At 44.8% G+C, this 26,559-nt stretch overlaps 1 protein-coding gene across 6 annotated transcripts in view; it reads right to left on the reverse strand.

Moving 5' to 3' along the window:
* Positions 1-21,240, reverse strand: part of FOXN3 (forkhead box N3) — a 447,853-nt gene extending 426,613 nt beyond the window's left edge. For 4 of the 6 annotated variants that reach the window (XM_042252852.1, XM_042252851.1, XM_042252846.1 and 1 more), the window contains exon 1: positions 20,861-21,240. The gene's annotated coding sequence lies outside the window, so the exon portion shown is untranslated. Of the gene's footprint in view, positions 1-18,953; positions 19,160-19,187; positions 19,326-20,860 lie in introns of those variants that run through there. The other 2 variants (XM_042252847.1, XM_027972113.3) reach the window with 2 other exon arrangements.
* Between the last annotated feature and the right edge of the window lie 5,319 nt (positions 21,241-26,559).

Raw genomic sequence — 26,559 nt, forward strand, 5'->3', positions numbered from 1 at the left:
CTGAATTTTACTGTCTGCTCATTGTCGCAGTTACTAGGAGAGATATGTTAAAATTTCTAACTATATCAATATCTACTTCTTGTGTGACTGTGTGTATATGATTGTGTGTGTGTGTGTATTTTAAAAATGCACATAGATTTAGAAACATTTCATTTTCCTGGCAAATTGAATCTTTTCCATCATGAAACATCTTTCTTCATCTCTGACAATACTTCTTACCTGTTAGAGAGTCTACTTTATCTGACATTAATTGAGCTATAGAGTCTCTCTTTTGGCCAGTGTTTGCATAGCGTATCTTTTTACCTCCTCTTATATTTGACTCCTCCATATATTTTAAAATAATGAATGTATCTTTAGAGCTGTATATAGGTTTTTAAAAAATTCACTCTAATAATCTTTGACATTTAATTATTTACTCAGCTTATATTGAATAAAATTGCCGATATATCTGGGGCTAAATCTACCAGTTTTTATTCGTCTTAATCTAGTCTAGGATCCTTTTCCCCCATTTTCCACCTTCTGTTGAACTGAGTGGTCTTTATCATCCTACTTTCCCCTCTTCTTAGCTTATTATTTATATATTCCTTCCTCATTCTTTTAAAGATTATCCAGAGTTAAAAAACATGATCCCTTATTAATGGCTAATATTTAGTTTTTATCACTTCCTTTACAATATAAGGGCTTTAGAACAATTTAATTTCATTAATTTGTCCAGACTTGAGTTCTACTTTGATCATATGTATTTATTCTCCATATATTTTAAATTCCACAAGACAAAATTATTGTTACTCTGCATGGTTGGCATTTATTCATATTTAACTAATTTCTCTGCTGTTCTTCTTTCCTTCCTTCATTTCTGAGCTTTGATCTGGGATGATTTTCCTCCTGTCCAAAGGATGCTTTTTAGTATTTCCTTCAGGACAGATGTGCTCATAATAATTTTCTTAAATATTTTTAGCTTTTTATTCATTTCTGAAGAATCTTTTAGGTAGATACAAAATTTAAGATTGACAGTGGTTTTCTTTCAGCAACTTGAATCATCCATTCCCTTCTGACTTCTGTTAATTTGATGGTATCGTGGCTCCTTTGAGGCCAAGAGATACCCACTCCTCCAACACTGACTGCTTTTCAGCTTTTCTCCCTGTTTTTATTTTCAGAAACTGTGCTGAGTTGCTCTGGGTGAAATTTCTTAATACTGGCCCTGCTTGGTGCCCCAGAGCTTTGCAACCCTGCAGCTCTGTGTCACTCACCGGTTCTGGATGATTCCCAGTCTCTTTCCCAATTTTCCTCCTTTTCCATGTCTGTCTCCCCACCTACTGAAACTCTAGTTACTTGCATAGAAGGCCTTTCTCCTACATTTCACAAGTCTTTCAAGTTCCTTCCCATCGTTTTGCCTCTCTGTGCATCATCTGGGTATTTTCTTCTGCCTTATAGTCTAGTTCACTAACTCTCTCTTCAACTACATTGATTCTGTTGAATCCATCGGTCTCTCAACAGCTCTATTAATGTATCATCTCCCGACCATAAAAACGCACCTGTTATAAATGTTTATTCAGTGATTTCAGCGCACTTGCTCAGTTGCACAACCAGAGCCGTCACTATAGGCCAGCCTTCCAGCGTTTCCATCACCCTTCAGGCTCGTCTATTTAACATCAGTGACTGTATTTTTCATGTCTGGGTTCTTATTTATAATTTTCAGGTCTCTGGCAAATTTTAAAATCTTATCTTTTAATTCTTTGAATATATTAATCATAGTTATTTTAGAGTTTATATCTGATTAATTCACTATCTGGATCCCTTGTAGGTACATCTCATTTGCCAGATTTTTTTCTTGGTTTTTTATTATGTCTTATTTTCTCATATACCCAGTTATTTTTCATTGGTTGACAGATATAGTACATGAAAAACTCTAGTGAACATGAGGCTCTGGAAGATGTATCTTCCTCCAGAGAGGATTTTTGCTTTTGCTTCTGGCAGGCTTCTAAGCTAGTGACACTAATCTGAAAATATTTTATTTTTGGCTTCAGTCCCTGTGAGAGTTTTTCTATTTCTGGTTCATCTTGATTCAGGATTCCAAATGAAAGCTGAGGTTGTTTACTAGGGTTTCTGCTCCTTGGCAGGACTTGAGGACAATTACCATGTCCCCAGCCCCACGAGTTTGTTGAAAGCTCTAAGTTTTCAGTGTCTCAACAACTACTTTTGGAATAGATCATTGCCTTAAAGAAAATGCAAAAGCTGGGCTCACCTCTTAGAGGGGACTTTCCTCCCCCCAGATCTTAGCTCTGAAATTCCTCAGGGCCCTGATGGTCCTCCAATACCTCTAAAACGGATTCTTTTTTAAGCAGCTTTTCTCAGCAGAAGAGTTGGTCTAAACAAGCCTGATCTACTATTGCTAGACATACTGACTACCATTATAAAGAAGGTGATCGTAATTTATCATACGAACAATCAGGATGCTTTTCAAATGAAAGGAGGCAGCATTAGTGATTGCACTGGGGTAGCAGGCACAAACCGAGACCACCACAAACAAACCAAAATATATGGGCACCCAATAATAGCACATGGAGTATTCTGCTTAAAAGGTACACACCGATTTAAAATTCACATCGGCCACATCAAGAATGTGGAGGTCTTGTCCCTTCCCTTTGTATTGACAGAATATTTGATATTAAGGATACAAATGAGCCCTTGCTCAATGTGGGATGATACCATTCAGGAGCTCATTGTATCAATAGGAGGAGTTAACTATTCCTCCCAGCTTGCTCATTCATGGGCTCTATAAATTAATGTCCTTGGCTGAGACTTGGTACCTCCAAAAAAGTAGTATTGGAAACTCTTGCAAAGAACAGAGAAATTTTTCTAAAAAGATAAGAGGAGCCTTAGAGCTGAGAAGAAAATGGACATAATTTCCAAACAGAGAGCTGAGCACCGCACCACGCCCCCGCCCCTGCAATTCCGCACTCTGCTCTCGTCGGCCAGAAACTCTGCGCCCTACTCCATGAAGGAGACATGAACAAGGGAAGGGCTGGCTCTGCCCTGGCTGTGAAAGATCGAGATTATCCACCGAGCCATCGTCTAAAGTGAACTCCTCTGGGCTGGAAAGCTTTCTCTCTGACCAGTGCCAGAGCTAAGCCCCGGAGCTGCTCAACCGAATTAAAACATGGTCAATACCTAATTACAGACACACCACGCGGTGTATTTTGCAGCCTGACCCTTCCTGGAATTTTGATGATGCTATTCAGATTACACTTCCTTTTCTTCATCTGCATATCTTAGATGACTTGATTCAAAACAATGTTTTGGGTATAAACACCCCAGCATTTTTCCAAAACACAGGCTTTATCGAGTATATAAAGTAATTTGCCAGATGCACTGTGTTTGCATCCGAGCAGGTGGATAATAGATTAGAGTCACTAAGATGTCCGCGTATTTTCCCATCCACAGTACACCGCAGTAGAGAAAGAAAGCTACTCAATGAGAAGAAAACAAATCATCCTTCCAACAATTTAACTCGGGTCCATACGTCATTCTCATCTACTGAAACCAATAGCAACAACAAAAAAATAACCGTGAAGCACTGAAAACATTGAGCCTAACAACAAAGTAATGAGTTAAACTCAAGGAGAGAGTAATGCTGAGGCCAATAACCCAGCTGAGATGATCTGTGGCTCTGAAAAACATTCAAGCGCCGAGTTCCTCTGCTTGCTATTAAATACTAGTCTGGAGAAAGGTTGGCCTCCCTATGCAAGATCCAAGACCAAAGGGAAAAGGAGGGCAAGGTCTCTACTCAAGGTCTCTACTTGAGGCAGCCCCAAGTCCTTTTCTCTCCCACATCATACAAATAGCTAGAACCTCACTATCACTGTATCAATCACAAAGTCAACAACAAAGGTCTTTCTCCACTCAAAGCAGTCTGTCTGCACCAACCCCTTCTAGGGCAGAGTCTTATCTGTATTGTTCATCTTCCAACGCCCTGCCTCTCCACAATATCCAGCACTCCCTAGACCTCAAGAAATATTTCCAGAATGACTGGATGAATTCTCATCCCAACCCAGAAAAAGCCGAAAAGGCTGATCTCAACACTGCAGGACAAACAACTAAGGCAGATTGAACTGATGCCCCCGTGGAAACGCCACTGCTGCTCACTATGCCCCCTCCAAACTCCATGCCTTTTTATTTTTCTCCAAATTTTTATTTTGACATATTTCAAATCTAAGAAGACAAGCTGAAGGAATCACATAATGAATAGACTGTAGACCACGATGCTGCATCCATAAAGATGTCAAAGCAAGAAACCTCTCCTTTCACTCAGAGGTTTGATTTTTTTTTTTTTTTAATATAGAGCATATAGGGCGTTCAAAATTGAGTGGCAGGAGACAGTTTCAAAAGTTGTGAACAAAGTTCACACCTTCAGGGAAGTTACTGGGGGACTCTAACTATACAAACGTGATATAATTGAGGATAATTAGATCCAAACCTGGTGGTGCTGATCATAAGCGAAACAGGAGCAGTGAGAGATCAGGTTGGGCTGAAGTTTCAGGGAGGAGACACGTAACAGACAGCCTGGTTACTTATCAACATGAAACCCGTTTCTTCTTTGTCCTAGACACACATCCAGACTCCTTTGCTCACAAACCCCTCTTTGCAGACAGATGTGGCAATCTAACAGAAGAGCAACAGACATGGAGCGTGCCACGCGCAGGACTGGCTGGGGAAACACGTCGCTCATGAGTCTCACAGTCTTTCCTTTTTGGCCAGCGTGGTCCCAAGAAGCACAATGACCTTGGGAGGCACAGACTGCTAACGGCAGAGCCGCAGGAAGGAAAGCGCCTCGCTCCCTCCCACCGCCTGAAGGAGAGCCGCCCTTTAACAGGACACCCATTTGGGATACACAAGGAGTCAACATCCATTGTTTTGATACACTGCACTATGTTGGATTTATTGGAGCGACTTGTGTTAGCTCAGGCTTCCCAGGTGACTCAGTGGTGAAGAATCCGCCTGCAATGCAGGAGATGCTAGTTTGAACCCTGCGTGGGGAAGATCCCCTGGAGGAGAACATGGCAACCCACTCCAGTATTCTTTCCTGGATAAACGCATGGACAGAGGAGGCTGGCGGGCTATAGTCCATGGGTCGCAAAGAGTCGGACACGACTCAGCGACCGAATGCACACTCAGGTGCTCCCTCAACTAATACAAGTTACGGCCTAATTTCCCTAGAATATGTATTGCTGCGGCTGCCGCTGCTGAGTCGCCTCAGTCGTGTCCGACTCTGTGCGACCCCGTAGACGGCAGCCACCAGGCTCACCCGTCCCTGGGATTCTCCAGGCAAGAGCACTGCACTGGGTTGCCGTTTCCTTCTCCAATGCATGAAAGTCAAAAGTGAAAGTGAAGTCACTCAGTCGTGTCCGACTCTTCACGACCCCATGGATGGTAGCCCACCAGGCTCCTCCACCCATGGGGTTTTCCAGGCAGGAGTACTGGAGTGGGGTGCCGTTGCCTTCTCCGTGTTAGGAGGTAATATTTTGAAAATAATTACTGTGCTTTTCCTCTACTGTTTTTTGCACATATGATTTTCACCCTGGTAGCCCAGACGCATTCATATGTTTCAGAGACTATTTGCATTATTAAATAAGGAATGCAAAGAGAAAGGATGGAAGTTCCTTTTCTGGCAGTATGGCAGAATAGATACCTCTCAAATCCTATGAAAGCAATCAAAAATGCTGGACAAAATATTTATTGAAAAATACTTCGAAATGTATTTATAATGTGACAGGAAAATGAGGCACACTCACAGCATTAAATTTTTATCAACTTTCCCATTAAAGGCATTAACAAACTGGGAGAACTAGAGCTTCTATTTTTATAAGTCAGCAAGGCATAGGGAACAGCAAACATACTTGCTGGCTCTGACAAAGTCAGAGCCCACCCAGCGACAGGGCTCCAGAAGGCTGCCAGAACTGCCTGCCTCAAAAACCAGCGCTAAGTAGAGGGGAGAAAGTTTTACTAAAAATTTGTAACCACAGACAATTCTCACATGGACTTTGAGTATGAATCCTCTGTGTGGTTGGTCCCCAAACCTCCACCTGAGAATTTTTAAGTCCTTGCTTTACAAATTGGTGATGATCCCAGGCTCTAAGGAGAAACAAATGCAAAATCTAGCGAAACTCACCTTCAGTTCACACCTCAAATAATTCCCACTAGTAAAGTCTCAAAAAATAATAATAGTACGGTTCAGTTCAGTTCAGTTGCTCAGTCGTGTCCAACTCTTTGGGACCCCATGAATCACAGCACGCCAGGCCTCCTTGTCCATCACCAACTCCCAGAATTCACTCAAACTCACGTCCATCAAGTCGGTGATGCCATCCAGCCATCTCATCCTCGGTCGTCCACTTCTCCTCCTGCCCGCAATCCCTCCTAGCATCAGAGTCTTTTCCAATGAGTCAACTCTTTGCATGAGGTGGCCAAAGTACTGGGGTTTCAGCTTCAGCATCATTCCTTCCAAAGAAATCCCAGGGGTGATCTCCTTTAGAATGGACTGGTTGGATCTCCTTGCAGTCCAAGGGACTCTCAAGAGCCTTCTCCAACACCACTGTTCAAAAGCATCAATTCTTCGGTGCCCAGCTTTCTTCACAGTTCAACTCTCACATCCATACACGACCACAGGAAAAACCATAGCCTTGACTAGACGGACCTTTGTTGGCAAAGTAATGTCTCTGCTTTTCAACATGCTATCTAGGTTGGTCATAACTTTCCTTCCAAGGAGTAAGCGTCTTTTAATTTCATGGCTGTAATCACCATCTGCAATGATTTTGGAGCCCCCCCACCCCAACCAAAAAAATAAAGTCTGACACTGTTTCCACTGTTTCCCCATCTATTTCCCATGAAGTGTAGGGTCAGATGCTATGATCTTCGTTTTCTGAATGTTGAGCTTAAAGCCAACTTTTCACTCTCCTCTTTCGCTTTCATCAAGAGGCTTTTAGCTCCTCTTCACTTTCTGCCATAAGGGTGGTGTCATCTGCATATCTGAGGTTACTGATATTTCTCCTAGCAATCTTGATTCCAGCTTGTGCTTCTTCCAGTCCAGCGTTTCTCATGATGTACTCTGCATATCAGTTAAATAAGCAGGGTGACAATATATAGCTTTGACACACTCCTTTTCCTATTTGGAACCAGTCTGTTGTTTCATGTCCAGTTCTAACTTGCTTCCTGACCTGCATATAGGTTTCTCAAGAGGCAGGTCAGGTGGTCTGTATTCCCATCTCTTTCAGAATTTTCCACAGTTTATTGTGATCCACACAGTCAAGGCTTTGGCATAGTCAATAAAGCAGGAAGATGTTTTTCTGGAACTCTCTTGCTTTTTCGATTATCCAGTGGATGTTGGCAATTTGATCTCTGGTTCCTCTGCCTTTTCTAAAACTAGCTTGAACATATGGAAGTTCACGGTTCACATATTGCTGAAGCCTGGCTTGGTGAATTTTGAGCATTACTTTACTAGCATGTGAGATGAGTGCAATTGTGCAGTAGTTTGAGCATTCTTTGGCATTGCCTTTCTTTGGGATTGGAATGAAAACTGACCTTGAGGGTACACTTAAGTGTACCCTTAAATGAACTTACCTACAAAACAGAAACAGAACCATATTCAATATTCTACAATAAACCATAATGGAAAAAAACATAAAATAAAAGAATGTATGTGTGTGTATTTCTGTGTGTTTGTGTAACTGAAGCACTTTGCTGCACACAAGATTGTAAATCAAATCTACTTCAATTAAAAAATCAAATTAAAAAAATAAAGTCACAGTAAAATAAAACAAAGTAAAATACACATCACAAACAGACACACGCATAAGGAAAAAGCATCATGAACAGCTAACAGAAACGACATAGCACGATTGAACCTGCAGACGTCAAACTTTAAAATGATCATAATATTGTACATCAACTCCATTCCAGTTTCTCAAAAGTCTAAAAACCATCAGACACGCAGTGTAAAATCAAAAATACAGCGGAAGGAAACAGGTATATAAACTGTGAGCAAGATTAGCCGGATTAGATACAGAAAACGGGAAAGACCGAAAACCTGTCACCCGTAGCACGTAAAAACACAGACACAGAAAACGTGAAAAGAGAGTCAAAACACAGAGAAGACAACAGAACACCTAACGTTCAAAAGTAGAAAAGAGTACACAACAGGGACAGCACTCCGAGAACCTTCTAGAACTGATGAAAGACATCAATCCACAAATTCACAAGGCAAACAAAAAATCCTAAGCAAAACAACCAGAATTTTGCAAAATAATTTTACTTTACTCGTTTATTTTTGGCCATGTTGAGTCTTGTCTCTAGTTGTGGCGCCCAGGCTTATTGCGGTGGCCTCTTTTGTGGCCGAGCACGGGCTCAGGGGTTACAGGTTTCTGTAGCTGGGGTCACAGGGTCAATCGCTGCAGTGCACAAACTCAGTGACCCCACGGTGTGTGGGACCTTCCTGGCTCAGGCGTCGAGCCTGTGTCTCTTGCATTCGCAGGTGGACTCTGTACCACTGAGCCACAGGGAAGCTCTAAGCAGAATTTTATGCCTAACAAAAATATATTTTATACCTAGCAAAACTATAGTTTAAGGCGGGGGGGGGGAAGGGAAAGAATTAGAATTTTCCAACAAACAATAGGCAAAACAGGTCTCCTTCAACTGATTCTCACTTAATGAAATCTTTGAAGAGACGTGATGGCAGGGAAAGGAGGCCACACGTTGGGAAGGAATTATAAGCACGAAAGCAGTAAATATGTGGGTAGATCTGAACAAACATTTATACTTAAAAATGATAACGTCTACCTTACAAGGCTGAAATAAAAACACAGAACTAAAACACTGAAAATGGGACCCAAGCTAGCAGGGGAGGGGGTGACAGGTGGTAATGACTGGAATTAAATGATCTAAAGTCCCTGCATTATTTAGAAGGAGAGGAAAGATACTGATTCCCTTCAACCTCTTAATAGCATGCATGCTGAAATTTCTAGAGAACCACTAAAAGAATAATAATAGAGTGTAAAACTTCCAAACTACTATAGCATTATTTATGAAATAAGGGGGAAAGTCAACTCAATGGAAGATAAGAAATGAAAGGAAAAGAAAGGTGAAGAGTTAGGACAAATTGAAAGAAGGAAATAACATGAAGGAATAATTGAAATGCATCTAAACTGCAACAAATATAAATGGATTACATAGTTCATTTAAAAGATATTACAGAGTTTACAAAAAGGCCCAGCATTACGTCATTTATAGAAGACGCATCTGAAGTACAGGGTATAGGGCTTCCCCGGTGGTTCAGAGGCAAGGAGTCTGCCTGCCAGCGCAGGAGACCGGGCTTGATCCCTAGTCCTGGAAGATCCCACATGCCTCAGGGCAGCTAAGCCCTTGTACCACCTGTGCTTAGAGTCAGGGAACCACACCTGCTGAGCCCACGCGACGCAGCTACTGACGTTTCACCCTGTAAAGCCAGTGCCCCACAGCAAGGGAGGCCACCACGAGAGGCCCACACAGGGCAACCAGGGAGCAGGCCCGGCCCGCTGCAACTGGAGAAAAGCCCCCAGCAACCAAGGGCCAGCATAGCCGAGAATAAACACATGAATGAGATTATTTAAAAACAAAATTTAGGATGTAGAGAATTTGAGAAAACAAAGAACGAAAGCCTAAAATAGGAAAAAGTAACAATGAAGAAGCTGATTGTATCCCACTGTCGTCTAGAACGGTCGCACAGATGCCAGACAAGATACACTTTAACACAAAAACTGCTGTGAGAATGAAAGTGTACTACTTCGTAACAATAATAAAATTCAAATCTCCAAGAAGGCGCAAGAATTCTAAATGTGTACATACCAGATAGTGTAACTTCAAAACATATCAAGAAAAAAAATATAATCTATCATCTTAGTAAGAGACTGTCAACACACTTCTCTCAGTTAAAAAAAAAAAGTAGACCAAACTAGGATAGTGGTCATCTTGCAAAAGGTGCTGGCTCAGGGCCATGAGGGGACTTCTTGGGTAAAGCTCACATTCTATTTTTTTAATATAGGTGCTGGTTACATAGGTGTGCTGACTTAACAAACCATCTGTCTACAAATGTAACCACAGACAAATACACAGACTCCATATGTTTACATATATGTATAAATACAGACATCTATACTGCATATCCATACATGCTACAAATGGTGTGCATTTGTGCGTATACGTGCCTAATATTTCCATTTATATGAAAGCGCCCACAACGAAACCACATGCCGTTCCACAATAAAAAAGTGTGGGCAGCATTACAAAGAAAAACAAGGACACAAACCAGGAACAATACACTTCGTATCTACTTACATCCAAGCAGAAAGAATGTTGCCTTTCTTAGCTGCAAGGGAGTCTTAGAAACGCGGTAGTTAACGGACATATGCGGGAAGCTAGTAGACTCTGCCACAGGCAGAAATTCCACAGCCTTGAAAGTCAGGGATGGGATTTTCACCCTCTACAGGAGTCTGGAGGACCCAGCTCAGAGAACTGGCCTGAAGGCAGTGGGAGATGCTGCCTTCACCCACGAGGGACAGTGAAGTGCCTAATCTTCCTGCCTGGATGGTGGAAGGATGGGATGGTGGAGGGGAAGTGAAAGAAGAGCCCACCGCTTCCTGAGTCCAGTTGATGACGGCAAAGAGAAAGCAGGTAAGAAGGCAGTGCAGCCGCTTGCTGCTTGCTCTGACTTCTCCCTGGGGGATTCTGCCTCTTGATAGAGCAGGTACCTTTCAGGAGAGGGATGTCCCTGTGCCCACAGCCCTCCAGCATCTGAAGCCAAGAGACAGAGGACGGAGAAGGAGCCTAACTCCCCTCTTTCCCCATCCGTTGCCTAAATGCCTGTTGTTTTAGTTTCAAAGTTGTCCCTGCCAGGAGGATTCCAGGGTGGGTAGTTCCCCTCTTTCGAGCAGTTTAGGGACAGAGGTCTTCAGCAGGACGGAAGAAAGAAGGAGTCAGGAGGGACAGGACCCCCAGGTTTCCGGCCGTATTCTCAGAGTGCGGCACCAAAACTCGAGATGAGGAGGTGACCACGAGGTGGATTTCAAAGACAGCAGCGAGGAGCCCTGGCGACAAACGTACATGGTCCATGAAGCAAGCGGCTGTCCTGGGCTCCCCTGAGCAGGGTAGCCAGGGATGGCGGCAGGGTTCAGGGCGGGAGCAATGCACCACTCCCCACTGGTGGCCCACCTGCCCCCCCTTCCTGGGGTCATTTCCCAGATAAACTACCCACCCTGGAATCCTCCTGGCAGGGACAACTTTGAAACTAAAACAACAGGCATTTATACCTGCAGAGAGGAACTCAGGGAGGGTGTCACTTCTGCCTGTCAAGATCAGTTTAGAACACAAACTTCCCAAGGGCCACACTGGGGGATACTTCCAGTTTAAGAAGCCAGTCAGTTAGGCAACGGATGGCAGACTCTGCCAGCGACCACATCCCCTTTACACCCCTACACACAGTCCCCTGCACACAGCAGTCACTCAACAACTGTTCATGGAATGAATGGGTGTACAACTCGTTTCTCCAGACTGGTGTATATATATCTTGAGCGTGTCCCTAGATCAATTCTTAAAAATGATTTCACATGTGAAATCTGTAACAGTCTGCATGTGAAATATGAATTAGTTACTGACCATTCACCTGAAATCCTCAAGAGAATTAGAAAGTGCCAGGCACCTGCATCGTTACTGAAAATGCCCACATCAGTTCCATTTCAAGTTCCAACTGGTCACATACATCCCAGGCCTCGTGGGATGCCCAGTGAAGATTTAACTTGTCTTCTTTCCCCTTTGCTAGCAGAAGAGCAGAGCTCCTTGCTTAGATGAGGAAACCAGACTAACCCAGTTTGTACAATTTATGGGTAAAGGTGTCCCAAGAAGGAGAGAGCCAACACCCTCTTAATCTGACAATTTAAGCCAGTTTTTTTTTTTTTTTTCCATTCTGAAAGAAACAAAGGAGATATCCCCATATTGGCATGTCTGAGAGTGTTAAGCAGTTTGTGTGAATTATAAAAGAGAGTGAAGGAAGGGGAACCTGGCGTGCTGCAATCCACGGGATCACAAAGAGTCAGACACAACTGAGTGTCTCAACAACAATAAGAAGAGAAAACGTTGTCCTGGAAATCTGTCTTTATGGATGCCACCAAGAGAAATTCTAAATGTAATGTTTGGGTAATTCAAGAAAATCATATCCCTGCGGTAACAGCCTTTTGTTTACCAACTAGGTGAATGTGCTCGGGGATGCATGAAGGGAAATTCAAAGGATGAAGGCGGATTAAGGAAGATAACCTCTGACAAGGGAGCTAAAAAGTTCCTCCCATCAGTAATGGTCAGAAGATATGGGAATACAGGATGTCAAGAAGTAAAACCCTACTTCTTGCCAAAATCACAACAAATATTACCCACCGCCACCCCTGCCATTTTTCTGCAGGAGGAGACTCCGTCTCAAGCATGGACGGAGCTCTCAACAATCAACCCTGGACAGGACACAGAGGAGCGGCCGTGAGAAAGCCAGTGGGGTGGGAAATGCCTGCAACTTGGAGGCGGGGGGCCTGAGGGTGAGAGCGAGTTGGCTACCAGAGGGTTTTGGCCCTGGAAACACAGTGACCTGGGCGTCCTCATCTGTAAAATGGCACCGCAATGCATATTATCGTTATTTCTTACTAGCAGTAACATTACGTTAATACTAGGTTATCGTAAGAATCAACTGGGTCAGCACCTGATAAAGGAAAAGCCCTTACCGATTTCAGGTGATTTTTCTGTATTATCCAACACTGCCAAACTCGCCATGAGTAACTTACTTCTTTCCCGAGACCATTCTAAACGCTAAATCCAGTAACATGAAACAATATGACAGTCTTAACTTAGAGCCATTATTTAAAAAGCGAAAAGTGTTAACTAGTCATTAAATGGAAACTGTTTCCATTTTAAAGGCTGCAAAAACGTTAAGTTTGCCAAGTCAGAACATTTCAGAGTTTAAAGAGATATCTGAGGTCACCTAAAATGTAACCTTGTATAATATAGTAAAAATTACCTCTTCAAGTAGGATTCGCTCTTCAAGTAGGATTCGCCACTGTCTGAATTTTAAGATGCTTGGGGAAGATTGAAGGCAGGAGGAGAAGGGGACGAGATGATGAGATGAGACAGAGGGTGAGATGGTTGGATGGCATCCCTGACACTCAGTCGTGTCCGACGCTTTGCGACCCCGTGGACAGGGGAGCGAACATGTCCTCCAATGGGCATGAGTTTGAGTAAATTCCAGGAGTTGGTGATGGACAGGGAGGCCTGGCTTGCTGCAGGCCATGGAGTCGCAAAGAGCTGGACATGACTGAGCAACTGAACTGAACTGAAATTTAAGATGAAGTGCCATCTGCAAAGGCAACGAACTCACGCTCTCTAATACGTGGAGTCCGCCATTACCAGCTTCAGCAAGGTCATGGTACCTTGGACAGCTTTGAGTTCCAAAACAGAGTCCCCAAGAACACTGGAAAATAAGCTCTTACTGGCCTGCTACTATGAGCACGCCTGGGACAGCTCTGTTGGTTTCCTATGACGGGACACACTCCTTCTTTGAAATGCAGGTGGGAGGAGGGATGATAGCTTTCCACAGCCCGAACGTGAAACCCTTTATTCAACTCAATTCAACAAACAAAAGGTAAACACAATCATTTTATCTGCTACCACAGCCAACTATTTTGTGCCTGTATCAGCTTCATCTTTCTAAGGGAAATATCTTCTTTAAAAAAAGAAAAAGCTTCAGCACAAATTGTTGGAAGATCTGCGGCTTCCCAGAAGATCGATGACTTTGGTCACCACCTCCAACCCCACGCAGCGGACAGAAGCAGTGGGACTAACAGGAGGTGCAGACGGGAGGGCGTCCCTGGCGGCTCAGACAGTCAACAGTCCACCTGCAATGTGGGAGACCCAGGTTAGGTCCCTGGGTTGGGAAGATCCCCTGGAGAAGGGAAGGGCTACCCACACCGTATTCTTGCCTGGAGAATCCCATGGACAGAGGAGCCTGGCGGGCTGCCGTCCGTGGGGTCGCAAAGAGTCGTTCAGGGGGCTACGCCTTCTACTTCTGTAAACTCCCCAGCTGCGCAGCCCCCAAGAAACAACGCAGGGAGGTCTGCTGGGGCCCTGAGAAGCCCGGTGCTTCCACACCCAGCCCGCAGTCTCTGCTGCTCCCTCCCATCACCAGGCACACGCACGTCATGGAGTTGTCAAAATTAGTGGGAGGGAAGGGGATCCCTCCACCCGCCACCCTAGAAACCTTAGTATTTATGGCCTCCGGGATGTAAAAAGGGGGACCCAACACTGCCGTTTCTGTAAATCTCATAACAGAAGAGACAATCCCAGAATATTTGATGATATTCAAATATCATCCACGCGTTACCATTTTCCTCAACACTCCAAACACTACTGTGACTGCCAAGCAGATCACACAGCCTGGCAAACGTTCATTTCATGAATGACACTTAATATGAAATCATCTTCACTGAGAAATAGAGGGACAGTGCTACAGCAGACGCTGAGGTGGCACCAGAATCAATCCACCGTCCAGGACGATGAGGATCCACTCGTCTCAAACACCGCGACGCCGTTCCCGTAACTTCTAGGAAAGAAGGCCCTTTGTAGACCTCCTCTGCCCTCCCCTCGTCACAGACACAAGCAGGGCTCTTTCAGAGCTGGCCCAGCCTGGCTCCGCACAGAACAGCTTAGCAGAGCTGCTGTCTGCAGTCCTGTTCGCTCCCCTGAGCACAGGTGCCCTCTGCAATCGCCAGGGCAGAAGTTCCTTCCCTCTTCAGCTCAGAAGTTCCACGACTCTGCAGGCAATTCCCCTGGGCCTTCCTTAGAGAAGACTTGGGGCACTTTAAAAACAGTGGTTTCCCAACAGCTCACAGGGGTCTCAGGCTCCCAGGGCACAGCCCAGGAGAAGACCGTGGGCTCCTGGCGCTGGGTTCCCACCAAAGCATTTCTTTTTACTCCACTCACATATTAGGGTCTTGCATAAGATTCCATTTGGTGCTAAATATAAAACCAAAGTGATGTCTTCAAAAATGTGTGAAAACCATTGCAACAAGCGGTCCCCTCCCTGAGGCTCTCTTAACGCCCTCCCCGGCCGGCCTCTGCGAAGGGAGGTTATGCACTTCTTTTCCTCCAAGGAACCTCGCCCTCTTTCCTCTTCCAAACTTCAAAACATGACTTGAAATGACTAAATATATTTATTTATAATATTCAAAAATGAACCGGGAGGTTTGCACAACAAATCTTTTCAAGGCGATGATTTGTTTTTCTCATATAGACTCTAGCCTGGCTTTGACTACAGCCCCGCCTCAAATTCCAACTCTCCCGTAAACCGTCAGCAAGAGGCATATACCTGACATTTAATCTTTATGGATTTTACTGTTACAAGCCAAGAGAGGAATGAAGCTGCCTCTTTCCCTTTACCTCTCCACAAAACTGGCATTTGATTGGTATTCTGGGCTAATTATTAGAAATTTGGCATAGTCATCAAAAAACGCCAACTTAGTCAGTGTCTATATATCTGACAACTGAAAATGAACTGGAATTTTATTGAACATCTTGTTAACGTGTGTTGGTCAAGTAAGTTGTACATCGCGGTATAATGATCAATTTTCCTGATCTCAAAGCCAAAAGTAAATGAACAGAAACGCCGAAGATCTGAAGTAATTTGATTGTACTCCTCAACAGTCCAGTTAAAAATGAACTGTTCTGAGCAAACTGCTTCACAGACAATGGCACATGAAGGCAGACTCTTGAAACTAACAAATCCCATTCATTTCCTTCAGTTTGTAAAAACAAGCAACTGACAAGTTTCCTGCCAATGAACATAGCTGAAGATAAGAAAGCTCCTTACAGGAAACCCTTTGCTAAAGAGAACAGTTATGCCATTCAGGCATAACCTTTTCACCAAACCTCAATCAGGTAAACACTTGACCACATGGGATCATGAAATACATGCTAGATCGCCCCCGATGATGCTGGATTGCTTCTAATGTCCATATTTCCTATGACACAGATGCAGGGTAGCAAGGAGCTATCACAGAACATTTAGGACTCTTTCCACCTCCTCTCCCTGCTCCCCCTCTATGCAATTAGTTGATGAAAACAAGGGAAATTTTCTGCTTGTTTTTTTAAAAAAGATCAAAGTGTTAGTTAATTGAGATTAAAATTGACCATTTTCAATTAAGATTAAGCCATACAAAGCTATAAATCATCATGACTGGAAGAAGGATATTTCTAAATGAATATCAAGCACTTCAAAATTTAAAGAACACCACGGACAAGATTAGAAAAATCTAAGAAATGCACTGGCTTTATATTTACAAGCCTCAATGTTGTCCCCCAAAGTCACAGTCCAGCCTCCTTGGCTAAAGTCTCGCTTAGCAAGGTGAAAGGGGGAGATCCCCAAACATTCCCCTTTCCTCTACTCACTAAAACCACCACCAAGATCCTGAACATAGTCACAACCCTGAGCTGGGGAGCCTCTCAATTATCCTGAAAATTACAGCACTCTTCTCTGCCCAGAGAAAAGGAAACTTTTTCTAAGTTAACGGAACCATAATAACTGGAGTTTTGAAAGAGCTCTTAATTCTGTGTAGGAGTGTCCTTCCCCAGCTCGGTTACTGAGAGCACCCTTCCTTAACCCACCCAAAGCACTGGATTCACCGACCATCCTACACAGGGAGCCTTCGAGCAAAGCTCCAAAATGCCACAGTTCTTTGCATTCGACCGCTGCAGTTCAAGTTTGAAGTCTCCTGCAAACAGAAACTCTTCATTATACTGTCCCCACGTGACTCTTCCGCCCCAGGTAACAGCCTAGTCTTTACAGCTCCACAAAGAGCAGACACACGAATCAGTTTGCTCCCACAATTAAGTGATCAAATACATGCTTCTCGGCCTTCCTGGGCGCAACTCCGAGGTAACAAAATGCAAAGTACCTTGCTTTCAGCCCTTTCCCTCACATCTTTTCAATAAAGATACAGTTATGAAATCCAGGAGACTGCATTTTTGGTTGTTGTTGTAAAATGACCTTGATTTGACAGGCACGGTCTCAGGTTTCAACAGATGCTGTGGGAAAGCTTAGAGAAGCAGCAGGCTCTCCAGGCATCTGTGATGACTTGCGGGTTTGTTTTTTTTTTTTAAGTGGTGGTTATGGTAGTGTATGTGTGTTGGGGGGTGGCGGGGAGGTTACTCGTTTCAGTTTCCATGACAACCATGTCTCTACTCATCGGTTATTAGATACCATCCACTTCCTGTGTCTAAATTTTTAAGCCAATCAGAAAAGTGTTTATACATTTAACAACTTCTGGGACAGTCTTTCTTTAATTGGGGTGTTTCAAGCCTCAAATGGAGTTGTCCACTGGCCTTATGTTTCTCCTCTTACATAGAACATTTCACATTTACCAATCTACATTAAGGTGAGGGATGCCCTTTTTCTTGAATCGGAAAAGCATTCTCCTCAAACCAGATGTCACAATTTCTTAGGAGTGCACAATGATTTTGATTGTTGGCGCTTCATGCATGGCCTTTTTCTTTCCCTGTTACAGACTAAAATTTAGACATTTAGTGCATGATACATGCACAAGACACTTACATTATCAAAGCAAAGATACAGTTGAGCACCCCTCCGCTGATGGTAATATTTCACTCTTCAGCTCCAAAAAATGGCTAGGAAAAATTATTCTGAGTTGAATAACTTTGCATTCCACAACTCCCAAGCAGAAATCACCGAGATCGTATTGTAAAGTGATATGTCTACAAATGCAAGCTAGTAGCTGACGTCTGCAAAAAATTTGTCACCAAAATGGCCTACTTTATCTGAATAGAAGCAACAACAAAAAACTAAATACCAAGGTGTCTCAACCCAAGTGCGCCCGAGTTAAAAATCAACCTTGCAGAAATCTGGGCCTGAGAAGGCTACTCTGAAATTACAGCATGATTTTCAAAGACGGTTTTGGGTGACTGTTTCCCTAAGTCTACATCTAACTGACCAATCGGTGTGAGAGCAGAGTGGGCTGGAGTCATTTGTGCAGTCTTCCGAGCTCTGCGCTCTCCCCTCTCTAAGGCAGAGCAGGCGATCAATGAAAAACAGGGAACAAAAGGAATATAACAGGATGTCTTCCTCAGCGGAGGAAAATGATTCCCTTTTTCCTCAATGAGCCAGTCCCACCCAGCCCAGGACAGCTCCACATGGGAGCTCCCAGCAGACCAGACCTTGGGGCAGAAGCACATTTTACATTTGCAATCCTGTGTCCCAGCTGCTGGCAAACGTGTCACCTCTAAGCACATCCTGTGACAGAGGGCTCCCCAAGCCCAACCAATTGAAACTAATAAATTAAATAAATTAATAATCCCACCACGAAAAGCTGCCGAGAAAGACCGCGTTTTCCCTTCCCCAAATGTCAATCGGGCAGTATAAACAAAGCATGAAAAATAGTCTCTCCAGCCTCCCCAGCCAGGAATCATGGTTTTTCTCCGCCAAACAAGGCTTCTCCAAAAAGAGAAATAGTCTTACTGCCTTCAAAGGAAACTCTCGTCTGTAGATGTCATATCAGGATAACCAGTTACAGTATTTTGAAAAGAGGTTTAAACTGCCCCCACATTTGACACTCTGTTTATAATTGATAGCAAAACAGTTGCGACAGCAATGCTGTAAACTCTGCCAGCCGAACTCCACATTTAACACGTTAGTTCCTTGAAAATAAAAGTAATGTCTTGGGGAGCCCACAAAAGTAAAGACTCAGAAAGTAATTAACAGAATGACTGCAATTATTTGATCATTTTAATAAATTATCCATTTGTCTGCTGGGTTTTTTTATTTTTTATTTTTAAAGTGACTATCCACACATTCCTGAGAAACTTTTTTTTTTTTTTAATGAACTTACTTTTGAGACAGAACTAATGAAAAATATGCAACTCGCCGTCCCCCGGATCTCTCCCATGTGAAGTGCAGGCTATAAATCCAGGCGAAGCCAGCTGGGGACACGGGGACGGGCACCTTAGAAAGAGCCCCGGGCGCCCCCAAAACGCAGCCGAGCCCGAAGGGCGAGGGCGCCCCGCGACAATGCCGAAGCAGGGCAGGGGCTGCGGGGGCGGGAGAGGGGCCCCCCGGGCGTTACCTGCGATCGGCCGCGCGCCCCGGGCTCCTCGCGGCCGCATCGGGGGGCCGCGGCGGCGCTGGACTCGCGGGGGCCCCGCCGCCGGGCCGCGCCGTCTCCGGGCCGAGCTGCCGCCGACCGCGGCCGGAACCCGGCTCCAGCCCGGCGCCCGCCCGGGTCGGCGGCTCCGCGGGCGCGGGCCCGCCGGGTCCTAGCGCGCGCCGCCCGCCTGCAGCCGCACGTCCGGCCCCGCGCAGGCCGAGCGGCGGCCGCGGCAGGTGCCGGCGAGCCGGGCGGCGTGCGGATCCCCGCCCGGGACACCGGGACGGGAACAGGGGCGCCCGCGGGACGCGCGGGAGGCGGGGTTCGCATCTGCAGCCCCCGCCTCAGGCACCGGGCGGTCCCGGTGCCCGCAGTTTCGCCTGCTGCGCTTGAGACCGTCTACGTACAGAGTGTGAGAGACCCTGCGGGGTCAGAAGTGACAGGTTTCAAAAATATAACGCCTCCCCCAAATTTTTTTAAGGTCAAGAATGATGTGTTTAAGTTTTAAACAGTTCTCCAGCGATTTTCCCCCAACGCGCCCTTCTGCATTTTGCTCTTGGTTATCATGTGCTGTTTTAAATAACAAAGGCCCATATGGCTAAACACGTAGTCATTTGATTTTCAAAAGACCTCAAAAATTGCATCAGAATACGCACTCATGTATCGCCTAAGAAATCAACGAGCAAGAATTAATGGTGGCATATGGTGCTCTTCGTGGAGGAAACTTAGTTACAAATTAAAACGAATGCAAAAATTCACAAATTCACTAAACTGAAAGTAAGTGATGACCCTAGATGTATACACAAATCAGTTTATGTGCGATTAGGGGGAATGTAAGTTCCAGATCCCTCTAACTGCAAAAAGGCTGTTGACAAGAAGAGATTTCCCTTATTTGCTCCCAAAAGGGCCTTCAGCCCCCGCTCAGCACAGGCGTTTCCTGCGGCCCACCTGGAAGGCAACTTTTAAACTTGCAAATGCTCATCTAAGAGGACAATTCTATTAGCTCGCAATTCAAAATAAAAGTGCTTTAGTTTGAAAAGCCTGTTTAAAAGGCTTCAAGACTGGGAGCTTTCTTTCCGTCTTTGACATCACAGAGTTTGAAGGTCACAGTTCTGCAAAACTGCTAATAACAATGGTACCGTGGTTTGACACCAAAAGGAAAAGCAAATATGTGTTTTCTGAGTTTCTATTTTAGGAGCTCAAAAAGTCCCTTCGAAAATTACTCTTGCCCTCCTCCTTCCCAATTGTAGCTAAATAAATGTAATGGAAGATTTTTAGCATTAATTAAACATCAAAGGCACCTTTTCTGCTGCCTGATGTCCACTCAAAGAAACAGTTGTACTAGGTTACACTTGACCATCTTCAAAGTCCTCCCGCAGATATCTCACGTAATCTTTACTCCACTTCTGTGATAAGACAGACACTATAATCCCTGGTTTTCAAACAAGGAAGTGGAGGTCCTAAAGAATACAGTGACTCGTCTGAAATCACACAGCTGGTCCTTAGAGCAGCGGAGACCCTCAAGTAAGATTCCAGCATTCCCAACTGATTCCTGCTTTTTCAAGTGCCCACCTGGCCTCCCAACTATTTCTCTACAAACACTATGGAAAATGAGAGGTCCAAAACACAGGTTCCTGTAGCCAGTTTCTTACCTGTTGTAGAGCAGCGACCTAGCAGAATGGAAAGAAGCTAGCTGCACAGGTTTTCATCTCTGCTAAAGGAGAAAGCTGACTGGTCAGACTTCTGTCCTGTGGTGGACCAGGGCACCCTGGCAGACTGAAAGCTCGGAGCTCTGGGGCTAAGCAATGCCCCTGTCACCCGCAGGCCTTTTCACACTCATCAGAGGCTGACTCCACGTGACACGTGGAGGAGGGAGGTTTCCTCCGTCCCAGCACTGAAAGTTCACAGGACCTCTGGAGCCTCAGAAGTTTCTGATTCCAGGCGGCCTGCTGGAGCGAGTCTGGCCACCCTGTCCGGACCCGGTGACAAGCGGAACGTGACTTCTCAGCCCTCCGGCACCCCTGGGAAAGTCACCAGTCAGTTCTCTTTGTGGCACTCCACTTCCTCCTTCCCTCCGCCGAAAGGAAATGTAACTGCTCTGATGATGGGTCCCAAACCACCTAACTACCAGCCAGGTGAGGGCAGGGTGACACTTAACGGAAAACACAGAAATACCTGACTCTGAAAAAACGGCTCTTTCCTGTTCTTATGCAGCTCACAAGAAAGCGGCTAGGCGTGGAAGACACGGACTTTGAAGGAGTAATGCAAAACTTACTTGGTGAACTCATTTGATTCCTTTGTTGACAGCTGGTCTAGGGACTTCCCCAGCAGTTAAGTGGTTAAGATTTTTGCCTTCCAGTGCAGGGCGTGTGGGTTCCCCTGGTTGGGGAACTAAGATCCCATATACCTCGCAGCCAAAAACCCTGAGTATAAACAACATAAGCAGTACTGTTACAAATTCAATAAAGACATAAACAAAATTTTTTTAATTAAAAAAAAATGATCTCTTTACAGTCACACCATCCACTGTGGCCTTCAAATGTCACAAACGCTAGGCAGCAAGACATCTTGGCACCAACAGGAGGAGGTCAGAAACTGGAAAGAAAAGCTAGAGGCGAGCAGTCCCTCAAAGCCAGAGCTCACCCGAAGATGGGCTGGTCAGGAGAAACCACCCTTTACTCATTTATTCTGTAAACCTCACACATTGAAAACCTGTCAGCAAGGCACTGTTCTAGGCTCTGCGTATACAGAATAAAGAATGCATCATACAGAGCCCTCAGACAGGCAGACAGTTGCAGGGCGGTGGTGTAAGCGCTGCAGGAAAACCGTGTTACAGGCGGTCTCGGACAGCCTGGGACTGCGGCAGCGTGGAGCCAGGGCTCAGGCTCCCAGCCGGAGACTGGGCTGGGTGGAGGTGGCGGAAGCACCAGATCCCAGCCACTAGACTTGTGATCAGTGACAAGAGCCCTGGGCCTTTGGCTTTGCCAAAAAGAATTCCCACAAAGACAGGAAGTGGTGAAACAAGTAAAGTATTTATTAAGAGGAAAAGAGGACGGCGCGTGTGGCTAGGCGCCTGGGCACACGCAGGGCTCCCGAGCCGTGCCCTCGGACAGTCCGAGTCACTTTCAAAGGTTTTTCTTCTGCGTTTCCTTTCGCCAATCCTTTTGATTTGCCCGGTTCTCGGCCTGTATCTGGTATATCTCAGAACCCCCCGGGGCTCCCCTGGGGGCTCAGACCGTAAAGAATCCACCTGCAATGCGGGAGGCCTGGGTTGGGAAGATCCCCTGGAGAAGGAAATGGCAACCCACTCCAGGATTCTTGCCTAAAAAGTCCCATGGACGGAGGAGCCTGGTGGGCTACAGTCCCTGGAGTCAAACTCGCCTGAAGCAACTTAGCTCACACTCACAGGATTCTCCCATGTGTGCACACACATCTCTTAGCTGAGAAGGATCTAACCAAACAGGCCTCTGGGTAGAACATCCCTTGACAGAAGTCTCCTTCGGCCTCCAAAGAGCCTTTCTGCGCATGTGTGGTCAGGGCGGTCTGCTGACTTCGAGAACGAGAGACATGTGGTCTGGGCAGGGCTCAGGCCTCCTCCCTTAATCGTCCTGCTGTTCTTGTCTTGGAGTTTCGGTCCATAGGGGATGAATCTCCGATTGCTTTACGCTCTAGGGTGGGGCTCATCTATCTCCTGCCTCACAGGTACCGGGTGATCGGATGTCAGTGGTCCCAGTCTTAGACCAGCTCAACTTCAGAGCTCAGCCTCGCCCTCTGCTCTGTTTTGCTAGGAGCTGACTCTTGTAGGCTGAGATTTACAGAATCCTGGGTCAGGTGGCTAATAGCTAGACATGGCCCATGAGCAGTGTTGGAGAAAGAGTGGAAGGTGGGAGAAAAGTTAAGGCCAGAGAATTTTTTCACCTCCCTCTTGCCTCTGACAGCATCTCCAGCTGTGACTGCATCTGACTAAGGCTTCTGCCTGGTGACCCCAGCCCTTGGCTCAGGTAACACTATGACTTCCTGTTAACTGTCCAGCTTAATGATGTCAATGACTTTCTGCTAAAATTAGTTGCTGGTAACTTCTTCCTTTGTTTGCATCTCAGATCCTCCGTCACCTGTAGGGCAATGCCCTGCATTAATTCCCTTCTGTGTACACCAGCAAATCCCAGTGGACGGGTAATTTACAAAATGATCTGAGCAGCACTCCTCAAAAGGATGCAATGCTGAGCTTAGTTGCTCAGTCGTGTCTGACTCTTTGAACCCCAGGGACTGTAGCCCACCAGTTTCCTCTGTCTCTGGAGATTCTCCTGGCAAGAATACTGGAGCGGGTTGCCATTCCCTTCTCCAGGGGATCTTCCCAACCCAGGGATTGAACCCAGGTCTCCTGCACTGCAGGCGAATTCTCTACCATCTTAGCCACCAGGGAATCCCACGTAGAGCCATTCAGTTCAGTTCAGTCGCTCAGCCGTGTCCAACTCTTTGTGACCCCATGAATCACAGCACGCCAGGCCTCCCTGTCCATCACCATCTCCCAGAGTTCACTCAGACTCACGTTCATCGAGTCCGTGATGCCATCCAGCCATCTCATTCTCGGTCGTCCTCTTCTCCTGCCTCCAATCCCTCCCAGCATCAGAGCCTTTTCCAATGAGTCAACTCTTCTCGTGAGGCGGCCAGAGTACTGGAGTTTCAGCTTTAGCATCATTCCTTCCAAAGAACACCCAGGGCTGATCTCCTTCAGAATGGACTGGTTGGATCTCCTTGCAGTCCAAGGGACTCTCAAGAGTCTTCTCCAACACCATAGTTCAAAAGCATCAATTCTTCGGCGCTCAGCCTTCTTCACAGTCCACCTCTCACATCCATACATGACCACAGGAAAAACTTTGTGTGACCCCATAGACAGCAGCCCACTAGGGTTACCCCCGTCCCTGGGATTCTCCAGGCAAGAATACTAGAGTAGGTTGCCATTTCCTTCTCCAAAGATTTTTACAAACTATCAAAACAGTTATTTTAAAATTATTTAAGATAAACTAAACACATATGCTATATCAATAAACAAAAATAGCTTATATTCACTTAGTAAAAGAAAAAGACATTCACATTACCTTACAAATAAAAAATGCTGTTTACATCAGTTTTTAAGACACAATTGAAAGCAAGGTGATTTGGAAAAGTAAGTAAAAGGATTTGCAAAGAAATGTTAGTAAAGGGCAAACAAACAAACAAGAACAGCGGGTATGATCTTCACATCAGATAAAGGTACCTTCATTCAAAGGCATTAAGTGACCATAGAAAGGCACTTGCAACAATTTAGAGCTAAATGTATGATTCAGTAGCAGACGTGGTTATCACAGCAGCGCACTGATAACCTTAAAGCAAAGATTATAAGAGTCAAAAATTAGTGATGACAAAAAGATCAATTAGCAAAATATTTCAGTTCACTAATGTCAGTCTATCACAGAGCAAATGAATATTAAAAAAAAATGTTAGGAAAACAGATGACCTGAATGCACACTAAGTTGTATGTCTGGTGCACGGGGATGATCCAGAGAGATGACATGGGGTGGGAGGTGGGAGGGGGGTTCAGGATTGGGAACTCATGTACACCTGTGGCGGATTCATGTCAATGTATGGCAAAACCAATACAGTATTGTAAAAGTAAAATAAAGTAAAAATTTAAATTAAAAATAAATAAGTAAATAAAATGAGTTGAGAAGTGTCCCCACAATTCCTACTTTCTGAGATGTTCTATTACTGGTATTTTTCATCCTTAAATATTTGATAGAATTTATAAGCAAAGCTATGTGGCCTTAGAGAAATATTTATATCTATCAAAACTTACTCTAAAGAAACAGAAAAATCAGAAGAGACAACCATAACAAAAGAAGAGGTGTCACAGAGCTATTCCCCAAAAAGCACAAAGCTAAGACTCATGGGGTCGCAAAGAGTCGGACACAACTGAGCGACTGAACTGAACTGACTAGATGGACCTTAGTCGGCAAAGTAATGTCTCTGCTTTTGAATATACTATCTAGGTTGGTCCTAACTTTTCTTCCAAGGAGTAAGCGTCTTTTAATTTCATGGCTGCAGTCACCATTTGCAGTGATTTTGGAGCCCAAAACAATAAAGTCTGACACTGTTTCCACTGTTTCCCCATCTATTTCCGATGAAATGATGGGACCGGATGCCATGATCTTAGTTTTCTGAATGTTGAGCTTTAAGCCAACGTTTTCACTCTCCTCTTTCACATTCATCAAGAGGCTTTTTAGTTCCTCTTCACTTTCTGCCATAAGGGTGGTGTCATCTGCATATCTGAGGTTACTGATATTTCTCCTGGCAATCTTGATTCCAGCTTGTGCTTCTTCCAGTCCAGCATTTCTCATGATGTACTCTGCATAGAAGTTAAATAAGCAGGGTGACAATATACAGCCTTGACATACTCCTTTTCCTATTTGGAACCAGTCTGTTGTTCCATGTCCAGTTCTAACTGCTGCTTCTTGACCTGCATACAGATTTCTCAAGAGGCAGGTCAGGTGGTTTGGTATTCCCATCTCTTTCAGAATTTTCCACAGTTTTTTGTGATCCACACAGTCAAGGCTTTGGCATAGTCAATAAAGCAGAAAGAGATGTTTTTCTGGAACTCTCTTGCTTTTTCCATGATCCACCAGATGTTGGCAATTTGATCTCTGGTTCCTCTGCCTTTACTAAAACCAGCTTGAACATCAGGGAGTTCACGGTTCATGTATTGCTGAAGCCTGGCTTGCAGAATTTTGAGCATTACTTTACTAGCGTGTGAGATGAGTGCAATTGTGTGGTAGTTTGAGCATTCTTTTGCATTGCCTTTCTTTGGGATTGGAATGAAAACTGACCTTTTCCAGTCCTGTGGCCACTGCTGAGTTTTCCAAATTTGCTGGCATATTGAGTGCAGCACTTTCACAGCATCACCTTTCAGGATTTGAAATAGCTCCACTGGAATTCCATCACCTCCACTAGCTTTGTTCGTAGTGATGCTTTCTAAGGCCCACTTGACTTCACATTCCAGGATGTCTGGCTCTAGATGAGTGATCACACCATTGTGATTATCTGGGTCGTGAAGATCTTTTTTGTACAGTTCTTCTGTGTATTCTTGCCACCTCTTCTTAATATCTTCTGCTTCTGTTAGGTCCATACCATTTCTGTCCTTTATCGAGTCCATCTTTGCATGAAATGTTCCCTTGGTATCTCTGATTTTCTTGAAGAGATCTCTAGTCTTTCCCATTCTGTTCTTTTCCTCTATTTCTTTGCACTGATCACTGAGGAAGGCTTCAGAGTCATTAAAAACCAGGAAATGCTAAGAAACTGTTACAGCAAAGAGGAG

This window comes from Ovis aries, chromosome 7 (genome assembly GCF_016772045.2).
Source record: "Ovis aries strain OAR_USU_Benz2616 breed Rambouillet chromosome 7, ARS-UI_Ramb_v3.0, whole genome shotgun sequence".
In the NCBI taxonomy this organism is placed as follows: Eukaryota; Metazoa; Chordata; class Mammalia; order Artiodactyla; family Bovidae; genus Ovis; species Ovis aries.